The sequence below is a fragment of the Myxocyprinus asiaticus genome, chromosome 43 (genome assembly GCF_019703515.2).
Source record: "Myxocyprinus asiaticus isolate MX2 ecotype Aquarium Trade chromosome 43, UBuf_Myxa_2, whole genome shotgun sequence".
In the NCBI taxonomy this organism is placed as follows: domain Eukaryota; kingdom Metazoa; phylum Chordata; class Actinopteri; order Cypriniformes; family Catostomidae; genus Myxocyprinus; species Myxocyprinus asiaticus.
This window is the reverse complement of record NC_059386.1, coordinates 27,275,438-27,286,826: the sequence shown is the minus strand read 5'-3', so window position 1 is coordinate 27,286,826 and position 11,389 is coordinate 27,275,438. Positions and strand designations below refer to the sequence as shown.

At 37.2% G+C, this 11,389-nt stretch overlaps 1 pseudogene; it reads left to right on the top strand.

The window, feature by feature from the left end:
- Positions 1-7,296: 7,296 nt before the first annotated feature.
- On the top strand, positions 7,297-10,592 carry LOC127433243 (esterase OVCA2-like; annotated as a pseudogene).
- Positions 10,593-11,389: the final 797 nt, after the last annotated feature.

Here is an 11,389-nt window from a genome sequence, read left to right as displayed (position 1 = left end):
ATATTAATGAAGTTTCCACTTTCTTAAATAATTCAAGCATTTGGATCAGTGAGTACTAGCTGTAATCCTTTTCTTGATTCAAACTTTTTTTCTTTCTGCCTGGCTAAGTGCATGTGAATTAGTTATGCACTCCTAGTCATCCACTTAAACGTCCATATTTCAGAACTCTGGAGTTTTAGATACGCTCTGACATATGTAAGGCATATTTCTTTTCATTTAAGTCTTATGCATTGGCGCTTATTTGTGTTCCCCAGCTACTCTTTGGAAATATTATGTGTTATCATTTACTTGTGCTTTAGATCTGTCAGATCACTATACGTGTAGATGCGTGTTCTTGCATTCAAAAACAGTTTGACAGAAAGCAATGGAATGGAACTGAATGGATGTTTTTCAAAGCTGGACTACTTTCAAAGCTGTTGTAAGAATTTTTTTGATACCATGCATAAATTGTCCCTACTACCTTAGACATATCATTAAAAAGGCTTCTAGAAAAATGCTCACTGAACTTGGAATCACTGCTACCAGTGGCCAAAGCTGGAAGTGTTGTTGAAAATATGGGCAAGTGTGAGCTCCAGTTTCTGTGTAAAATGTCCAAAGAGTAGTACCAAAAGCCAGTTGTATTTTTAGTTGTAAATAATGTAATACAGTCATCAGGAACACATATTTTATTAACCCTACTCCATAACCCAAACACCAACCCTAAACCTAACCATCAATGGAGTAAAAATGTAATCTTAGAGGGAAAATGGAACCTCCGAATCAAGCCTACTGACCAAAATTTACAAAATAACACAGACAGAATACAAGAATGTGTCCTGTGTGAACGGCCCCTGATTGTGTATAGATTTGTTATGTGTTTAAGTTCCAAAATCAGGCTTTTTTGAACAAGCACAATCCTGATAAGGTAAGTACCTGTCAGTTTTGATAAAGAATGAGATTAATATCAGATAACCCCAGCTTTTTTAACAGGTTACTGTATTATGTCCCACTAGTGAGATTTCAGGCAGAGGTGCAGTGAGTTCCTATTATGGCCAGGTGTGAATGCAAATAGAGGCCAGAGAGGGAGACCAACTGATCCTAATGGGAAGTGACAGTCAGTCCAGGCTGTCTGTGTACATATATGCAGATGAAGTTGACGAGGGAGAGGGAAATGAGTGTGTAGGTGTTTGTGTAAGTGGGCACATGCTCACGTGGCTGCAGTAGAAGAATCACAAATGCAATGCGAGTTCAACATCGCCTCAGTGTAGAACATATAGCATCTATTGACCTTCTGTTATATGACACCTGCTCACTCTCTGCAGACCACACATGCTTTCAGCAGTGGGCAGCTGATCTCACTTCCTTTATAAACAACCAAAATGGGCTGCACTTCACATACCATGCAATCTCAGAAAATATCGATTTTAAAGTCTCTCAATATTGCTCTTCATTTGTGTTCTTTGTCCTTTAAGTCAACATGAAATCAAAACTGACCCTATTTACTTTCTCAATACACATTCCTTATGTTTCTCTTCACAGTCAAAATGCAATAACTAGCTTGTCACTTTTGTTTAATAGACAGTATTACAGAGACCAGTGTTATAAAGGCCAATATAGCCTTCAATTTGTCACAGTTGTGAACCATGATTTGCTACTTGCTATTGCTGGTTTGTGACAGGCAGTGTTGGGTTTAATGTGATTATAAAGTAATTAGTTACTGTAATCTAATTATTTTTTAGTAAAATAAAAAGAAGTGTAAAATTCTTGTAATCAGATTAAAGTTACTGACTTGAATTAAAGGAGTATTCCAGGTTCAATGCAAGTTAAGCTCAAATAACAGCATTTGTGGCATAATGTTGATTTTCATTTAGACTTGATCCTCATTTATACATATATATATATATATATATATATATATATATATATATATATATATATATTTAAGCAAAAATAGCAGTTGCAGTAAGCTACTTACAATGGAAGTGAATGGGGCCAGTCCATAAACATTACTCAATGTTTCAAAAGTATAGCCACAAGACGTAAACCTTATACATGTTAACACAATTTTTAGAGTGATAAAATCTCTTACTAACCTTATCTGTGTAAAGTAATATCCAATATTTCAACTTCCTTGCCAATGGCAATGAAACCCTGTAATCCTGGTATTGGATCACTTCAATTTTGTCACATTTAGAAGTATACTAGCAAATAGATTACCTCAAAGACATGGACTAAGAACCACAAAACACCAATTTTGAGGTCTGTTTCACATTACGGAAGTAAATTATCTGTCTTGGCGAAAGATTATATTTACAAACCCTTCCGTGAACTAAAAATGCAGGTAGGGATCTGACCTGATATGAAAGACTAAATTTTAGCAAGTGAATCAATTTCTAGTTAGTCAACCTAACTGACCAAATTGATCTTGTATCAAGCCAAACACCTTTCTGCTCTTCTGTTCACAGATGTCTGAACATTCAATCAGTCTCAATGATTCTACTTTTATAATGTCTCTCACGTCACAGTTTCACAGCCGTACAACATTTCTGCACCTCACAAAGAGAAACCTAAGATAAAATTACATGTGAAATGGATCATTTATACATTCTGAACTGTCTTTGTCCACTCTGGATTGCACCGTCATAAAAGCATTTAACCTTTTTACCTCTGGTTTCTCTTCCATTCCATACAATTGCTGCAAAAAGTAGTCAAGAAATACCCGGATATTTCCGGCGAGATTCATAGGTGCGGATCGACTGGACACTTTACTCCCTCGAGAGCTGAGGAGATGTCATGATTAATATGCTGGATTTAAAAGAACGGTGGTAAACATTTAAGAACAACTAGTGTATACCAAAGTGTTGTACATATGCAAATAAAACAATAACAGGATACAGAGGAATAAAAGACTAATAAGAAAAATAACACAAAAACAACAAGAAATTACCCGTAAAATCCACAATAAACATTCATGTAAAAGCCAAGGAATACAGATCCGTCTTCAGGCGTGATTTAAAAACAGGAAGGGAAGGGGCAGACCTAACGTCCAGAGGTATACTATTCCATAGTCTAGGGCCAGCAACGGAAAAAGCACGATCCCCTTTAAACTTTAGGTGAGAGCGAGGTATTTGCAGGAGAAATTTGTCAGAGGATCTGAGGGTTCTAGGGGATTGTTGATAGCTCAGAAGTTCTGACAGATAAGAAGGGGCCACACCATTTAAAGCTTTAAAAACAAATAACAAGATCTTAAAATGGATCCTATATTACACTGGTAACCAGTGGAGAGATGCTAAAACCGGTGAAATGTTTTCCCTCTTACTAGCACCAGTAAGCAACCTTGCAGCTGCGTTTTAAACCAACTGCAAGCGATACAGAGATGTATATACCAAGAACATTGTTCATTATGCTTAAATAGTGCTTGTTTGATAAAACCAGAGTTGATTATTTTTGTGGTTGTTGTTAATACTTCATATATTTTACATATGTAGGCACGTTTCCATAGTGCAGTGGTTATCATGTTCGCCTAACACGCGAAAGGTCCCCAGTTTGAAAGTGGTGGCTCAGCAGGTTAAGGCTTTGGGTTACTGAACAGAAGATTGGGTGTTCAAGCCCCAGCACTGCCAAGATGCCACTGTTGGGCCCTTGAGTTAGGCCCTTGACCTTATCTGCTCCAGGGGCACTGTATCATGGCTGACCCTGCGCTCTGACCCCGGCTTAGCTGGGATATGTGAAAAAAATAATTTCACTGTATATGTGCTAATGTGTGATAAATAAATAAAATTATTATAATTATATGTCCAGAATCTATTCATAATACTCCTGTTAAAAGAATACAGTGTTTCACCAGCAAAGAATTGCATCCTTCATCAAGTACATTCATACTGTACATACTCTGACAGTACGTGATTTTGGATGCAGGGAATATTACGCTATAAATAGTGGCGTAATGGTTAGCACTAATTGCCGTGTCCTCCGGGAAGACTTTAAGAACGGTCCTAATTATCAGTGTAACACACTTACCATGCACTAAGACTGTACAGTTCCGAAGACAATTCAAAGGCAATGACTGTAAATGTCAGTACCATTTAAAGGAATATTGAGGGTTATTTTCAGCTTAAGGCCTGTGGGCATTTGTGGCATGCTGTCGATTACCATAGACAATAATTCCAGATGGGGAACGCATTTACAGTAATGCACTTACAAAAGAAAACCACATTGATGCAAACTGACAGCTATTATTATGGTTATCGGCAAGGCATTCAATGGCACAAACTGTTAGCATTTTATTGTGTGAAACTGCTGTTATTAAATTGTAACAGCTAGCTTTTTGAACTGAGCTGGTATTATATGAACCAAACAGAGAAGTCACTTAGGAGAGGCATAAATATTTAGTCAGAATAACTGCAGGGATTTGGAATAGGCACATCCCACCCACAAAGATAGCAACATGGTACAATATAAACAAGCAAGAAGCTATAGCAAATCCCAGTTCTTTGAGAGCACAGAATTACAGGTAACATTCTATGATATCTCTCTCACTGTGTCTGGGTGAGTGTGTGGGCAGGTTTAAGTGGTTTACAGGGACTTTTTTTAGGTTACACACTTTTTTTAGGTAATTACAAGGGTATTATGCTATAAATGTGGTTTATGAGGACATTTCTAGTGTCCCCATAATTTAAATAGCTTAAAAAACATACTAAACGATGTTTTATTGAAAATTTAAAAATGCAGAAAGTGTTTTGTGAGGGTTAGGTTTAGGGGATAGAATCTATAGGTTATACAGTATAAAAACCATTATGTCTATGGAGAGTCCTCACAGTGCTGCACTAACGTGTGTGTGTGTGTGTGTGTGTGTGTGTGTGTGTGTGTGTGTGTGTGTGTGTGTGTGTGTGTGTGTAGAGAGAGAGAGAGAGAGAGAGAGAGAGAGAGAGAGAGAGAGGTAGTAACCATATGGTTTAAAGCCGAGATATATGATTTTGGATTATGATAAAGAAGCTTTGTGATTGCAATGTGCTCATGCAGTTACAGGAACATACTGTACAAATGACTTATGATATTATCTATAGTACATCATTACAGTACAATAACAATTCCATGGCTGCAGTTCAACTGGAACTGTGAAATTAATACCAATTTTGTTTTATACTTTCCTGCATCCATACCGTCTACAGTGTCTCCCTCTATATTGCTCTATATTGACATATTGCCTAATATGTGATATCCATACATTTCTTATAATGCACTGTAACTACATTAATGTGTTATTATTGTAAGGGAATGGACAGTTGCTCTGATAACTTGATAAAGGCTGTATGTTTCAGCACGCCTTGTGCTATTGGACGTTTTCTGTCCATGTATTTTTGGCACTTACCAGGAATAAGGTACAAATTGGCATTTAAAGCAATAAAGGCACAAATTCCAGGTTTTTTTTTTTTGTTTTGTTTTGTTTTGGGGTTTTTTTGGAGAAAGATTTTTTATATATCTGTATGGTTAATGATTATGTAATAGAAAATTAACATTGCAAGTAGCTAGTTTCAAAGCAAACAAATTCTTTTGTATATTTTTTATTTTATTAGATCCTTCAACACACGATCTAATTTTTATGTTCATTACATTTTCATGTTTATTTAATGTGTATTTCTAGAAAATTTTAAATTCAAACAATCAGTGTTTTAAACTGTATTCATGTCCCAAATTTTGAAAAAAGGTTGCAAAAGCTGCGAAACTCATTTTAAGGAAGTTAAGCTCAATCTTCAACATTTGTAATATGATGCTGATGAGCACAGAGAATACTTTAAAATCACCCCTCGTTTATTAAAAAAAAAAAAAAAAAGGAAATAAATATAAATTGCATTTAGAGTAAGGCACTTACAGTGGAAAGGAATGGGACCAGTCCATTAAAGGAATATTCTGGGGTTCAATACAATTTAAGCTCAATTGACAGCAGTTGTGGCATAATGTTGATAACCATCAAATAATTTCGACTCGTTCCTCCTTTTCTTTAAAAAAAGCAAAAATCTAAGTTACAGTTAAGCACTTACAATGGAAGAGAATGGGGCCAATTTTAGGTGGGTCTAAATGTAACGTTGGGTCGTGGAGAAGAAGAGAGGAGATGCAGGGGGTAGATACTTACTGTCTTTTAATAATGAATGCTGGAGTAGAACAAACAATTAAGCTTAACAATAGTAATCGCTGGAGTGGAACAAACACTAAATCCTAACATCAAAACTAAACACAATGTAACACTTCAAGGTATGGATGATGATGTATAGATGGAAGTGATGAGGGAAGTGAACTATGGGAGATGTATTCCAGGGAAAAACTTCAAAATAAAAGTCCTTGAAGAACATAAGGGTGACATTAAAGGCAGAAATGTGAATCGAATAATTTTATAAAATAACAAACATTAATTCTTCCGTTAAAACTCATGTATAATTTGAGCTGTTAAGTTATTTAAATCATCATTTTTAGTCATATCAGTATTTTAGGGTTTGTTGACATTACAAGTTGTAAAATTGGCTATAACTTTACACAGAAAAGGTTAGTAAGTGATTTTATCACACTAAAACCATGTTAACATGCATTATGTCTTGTGACTATACTTTTGAATCAGTGAGTATCTTAATGTTTAAGGACTGGCCCCATTCACTTCCATTATAATGCTGCATTCCATTCAACTTGGAAAGTTGGATTTTCCAACTGCCTACTAGGAAAAGTACAATGGAATACCACTTGAAGTTGGAATTCCAACTTGGAAAGTTGTGCCAAAATTTTCAACTTGCCAAGATGCAGGTGTGTAACATTACGTCACACAAACATGTCGGACTCGGCACCCAGGGAGATATGCAAAGTAAGTGATAAACATTCACTTTTGTTCAATAATTTTGAAAAATGAGTCAAAGTTCATACATTACATGATATTAAAATCTTGATTAAAAAAACGTTGCAGAGACAGGTGTTCAAAACATGGTAAATTATACTCTCTTTTGATAATCGTACAACTGTAGCACAAATGCTGAAAAAGAACTAAAATTTGACTTCATTAGTTTTAAGCCCGGATTTGTACCCTAATTGTGTAAAATGGTTGTTGATTTGATTATACACTGACAAAACATGGTTACTCATCCAAATTCTTATGCAATCTGTTTCATACTTACCCAATGGTCCATTACACTGTGTGTGGGAGCAAGTCTGTTCTTACAACTGTGCATTCCCATTTCATGTGTGTTTCTATGGATATCCATTATCTCATCTGTATTCTGCTCTGACATTGCTGTGGGGGTTATTTCCTGCTCCAGCTGATCTCTCCAGTTGATCATGGTGAATATTAAAGAGTACAGCAGTTCAGACAGAGGACAGGGAAAACTCATTGGTAATAAACAGGTGTGAACGAGATGTTGCTTGATGGAGGAATACCTTTAACAGGGACATTTTTAAAGGGATAGTTCACCCAAGAATGAAAAAAATCTGTCATCATTTACTCACACTCAGATTGTTCCAATTTGTGCATTAAATGTGTGATGATATGGTTTGCACTGGCAAAATTGTTTCAGATATTTTCAGACTTAAATATGTAAATGAATAAAGGAGGTAGGATGTCCATAGGGATTGGCTTGTTATTTATATGCTCTCAATATGCACAAACAAGACAATAAATGAGAGTGAGAGATGTTATCCTTAATTAAACCTATTTTTTCTTTTATAGCTACTAATTTAAGTTAACATGGTGCATCACAACAAGACCTGACTTAATTATGGCTTGAAGCATATGCTCAGTGTTTGTTTCTGCTGCCTCTTTCTTCCCATCATGTGACAGAAATATGAATTTATTAAGGATGAGATGCAGCACCCTATACATGCTTTAATTATAAGCACTGGCAAACACACATGGTACTTGGTAACAATGTACATCCAATCAAAATATGTCTGTCTGTCTGTCTATTTATTTCAGTAGAATTAGCAAAACAAACCTCAGAGCAGCACCACCATATTCACAGATAAACTGTGTTGTATATAGGCATCGGTCCTCCAGGTTCCTCCAGGGTCTCTGTACATTTTTACATTAATTATCAAGTTCTAAGGAGGCACAGTCATCTAGAAAATTCTGTGACATCAACAGAGAAATAATCATCTATCCAAAACCTTTCCTCCAGGATAGCGTGAAATGGTGAAGCCTTTTATGCTATGTTTTCTATTTTATGCTTTTTTAGGCTTGCTCTTGCTCTTATTATACTGTAACTGCTGTCATTCTTTCCTGATCAGCTTTGGATATTAATTTAGGTTTAACCCCTCCGAGCTTGCTTTTACACTCAAAAAATAATTTTAAGATTTATGCATTTCAATTTGATAACAAAATTCAGTCGAATCAGATTGAGTAATCTTTAATAAAATACTATTTAAAAACCTAAATGTTTTATGTTTAATTCATTTAATTTAGTTAACCCTTAAATTCATGGGATTTCACGAAACACTCATACTGTAACAAATGAAGCTGGTATCCCTTCAGCCGACCACCAGAGGGAGCCCTCTCCCGAATACTGACACTACACCATTTCTTCTATGGTGACTTCCTGTTTGTACTATATAAATAGGTATGCTTCTCCATTGTGACTTTACGAAGTATTTCCAGTTTCACTGCCTTACCAAGCGTTATTCTCATTGCCTGTTTATTGCCTGCCTGTTATGACCATTGTGCCTGCTTTACGGATTTACCGTTATTGGATTACTGTTTTGCTCTGTTTGCCTGGTTGGACTGATTACCTGTGTAACGACAACATTGCCTGCTTCAACGATTATGTCACTGTCTTGTGTCTTGGATTTGTTTGCTGATTATAATAAACTTCCTGCATATGGATTCTACCTTCGCCTCCATGTCGAGTCTCTTACACATACATATTCAGGTCTTTAGAGACCCGGCACTTATATCTATCACAAATGGATCTGCAAAATGCCCAAATAGGTACAGGGGGTGAAATGAGGTCCCGGGTCTCTAAAGATCTGTGGTATGCGTTTAAGGGTTAAACATTCCACAATTCAATTTGATGGAATTTTGCTATGAAATCGAAATCATAAAAATCTAAAAAAATAAGCTAAAATATTTTTTAAAGTGTATATTACTATGTCTGCTGTCAATAACACTATTACATGGGGCCTGGGTAGCTCAGCGAGTATTGTCGCTGACTACCACCCCTGGGGTCGCGAGTTCGAATCCAGGGTGTGCTGAGTGACTCCAGCCAGGTCTCCTAAACAACCAAATTGGCCTGGTTGCTAGGGAGGGTAGAGTCACATGGGGTAACCCCCTCGTGGTCGATATAATGTATGGTTCTCGCTCTCAGTGGGGCGCGTGGTGAGTTGTGCGTGGATGCTGTGGAGAATAGCGTGGGCCTCCACACGCGCTACGTCTCTGCGGTAATGTGCTCAATAAGCCATGTGATAAGATGCACAGATTGATGGTCTCAGATGCAGAGGCAACTGAGATTCGTCCTCCGCCACCTGGATTGAGTCGAGTCACTATGCCACCATGAGGACTTAGAGCGCATTGGGAATTGGGCATTCCAAATTTGGGAGAAAAAGGGAGGACAAAAAACAACAACACAATTACACTCTATGTGCGCTACTGTACTTGTCCAGAGATTGTTTCCGTGTTGTCTATTGTTGTTGTTTTGTTCGAATCAAATCTTATGCTTCCCTCTGACATGGTCCTTAATCCATCCCAAAACTGATACAATCTGTGTCATTCTTATTCTTACAGTAGTCCATTTGTTACATGTCTCTGGGTGAATCTAGGGGTTGCATGTCCTGGTCACACTGTTCCTCTCAGAATTCGCTGTACTCATGGTTATCAACAAAATAGCAACTCTTTTAGAGAGAAGACAGGTGCTTTACACAAAATGTTAAAGAAACAAGTGGAGCTGGTGTATATAAGTGCACAACACCAAGTGCTTGCCATTAAAAACGAAAGTAACCAAACTGTCTGTCTGTCTGTCTTTAAAAACTGTGATCCCCAAAAATGCTGTGCAGGTAGACAGTTCATTTGGTTTTGAGACACATTTTAAGTTACATTTTTATCATATGGAAGACATCAGTGTCAGAGTTGTGTCTTTCTATTTTACTACTTATCTTACAAATCAGCCAATTAGGAGCCAGATAAGGCAGCCGGTGGTGGTGATGAGGACCAGAGGGGTTGGTGGTTCTCTGATGTCCAGGCTCGAAAGTTTCAGTGCTTAGCAGGAGTGTGAAAGCAGCATGGGTCTGGAAGACAGCATTGAGGCAGTGAAGACTGCAGTGAAGGAGCTTGGCCCCTTTGATGGCATCTTAGGCTTTAGTCAGGGCGCTGCCGTGGTTTCTATGCTGTGTGCCCTGCAGGAGCAAAAACTAGAGCCTGATTTTAATTTCCGCTTTGCCATCCTGGTCGCTGGATTCTGCAGTGCTTGTTCCCAGCATGAGCGGTTCTACAAGGGACCGGCAATTACAATCCCCTCTCCCCGATGAGTTGAGATCTGCTGCCCACATTTAATAGAGCTCAAATCCTCGTTCATCCTGGTGGACACTTTGTTCCTGCAGCATCCGCACACAAACAGATCTACCAAGACTTTCTTAAAAAGTTTAATTGATGGGATCAAAGAATATGTGAGAGTTTATGGAAGTAACCATGGAAAAATTTTCATAACACATACTAAGTGAATTATACATAATTACAGCCTTGGGATTTAAAATAAATCACTTAAATTATGTTTTATAGTGATCTGGCACTGTTCTCAGGGAATATTCTACTTGAATAAAGACTTTCACAAGTATTCAGTCTGTTTTATTTGTGTTCCAGCACATTTGATTGACAGTTTCAAAATAAAAATGATTATTCTGGTTTCAATACAAGTTAAAGGGATAGTTCACCCAAAATGAAAATTCTCTCATCATTTACTCACCCACATGCCATCCCAGTATGACTTTCATTCTTCTGCTGAACACAAAGAAAGATTTTTTGAAGAATATCACAGCTTTGTGGGTCCATACAATACAACTGAATGGTGGCCAGAACTTTGAAGATCCAAAAAGCATATAAAGGCAGCATAAAAGTAATCCATAAGATGCCAGTGGTTAAATCTATGTCTTCAGAAGTGATATGATAGGTGTGGGTGAGAAAAAGATCAAGATTTTCACTCCACTTCAATCCACTCTCCACTTTCGCATTATTTTGTTTTTGGTGATTCGCATTCTTTGTGCGTATGGCCACCAACTGTGCAGGAAGGAGAATATTCCGACCAATGGGAGACGGAGGGTCTATTTGGAATTCTGTTTGAAAACAATGTTTATTTTTGCAATTCCATTTGATGACGCTAACTGTGCAGAAATTACATACTTCAGCTTTAAGGCACCTATAAAAGCTTATTAGGCGCAGATCTTCTTACAA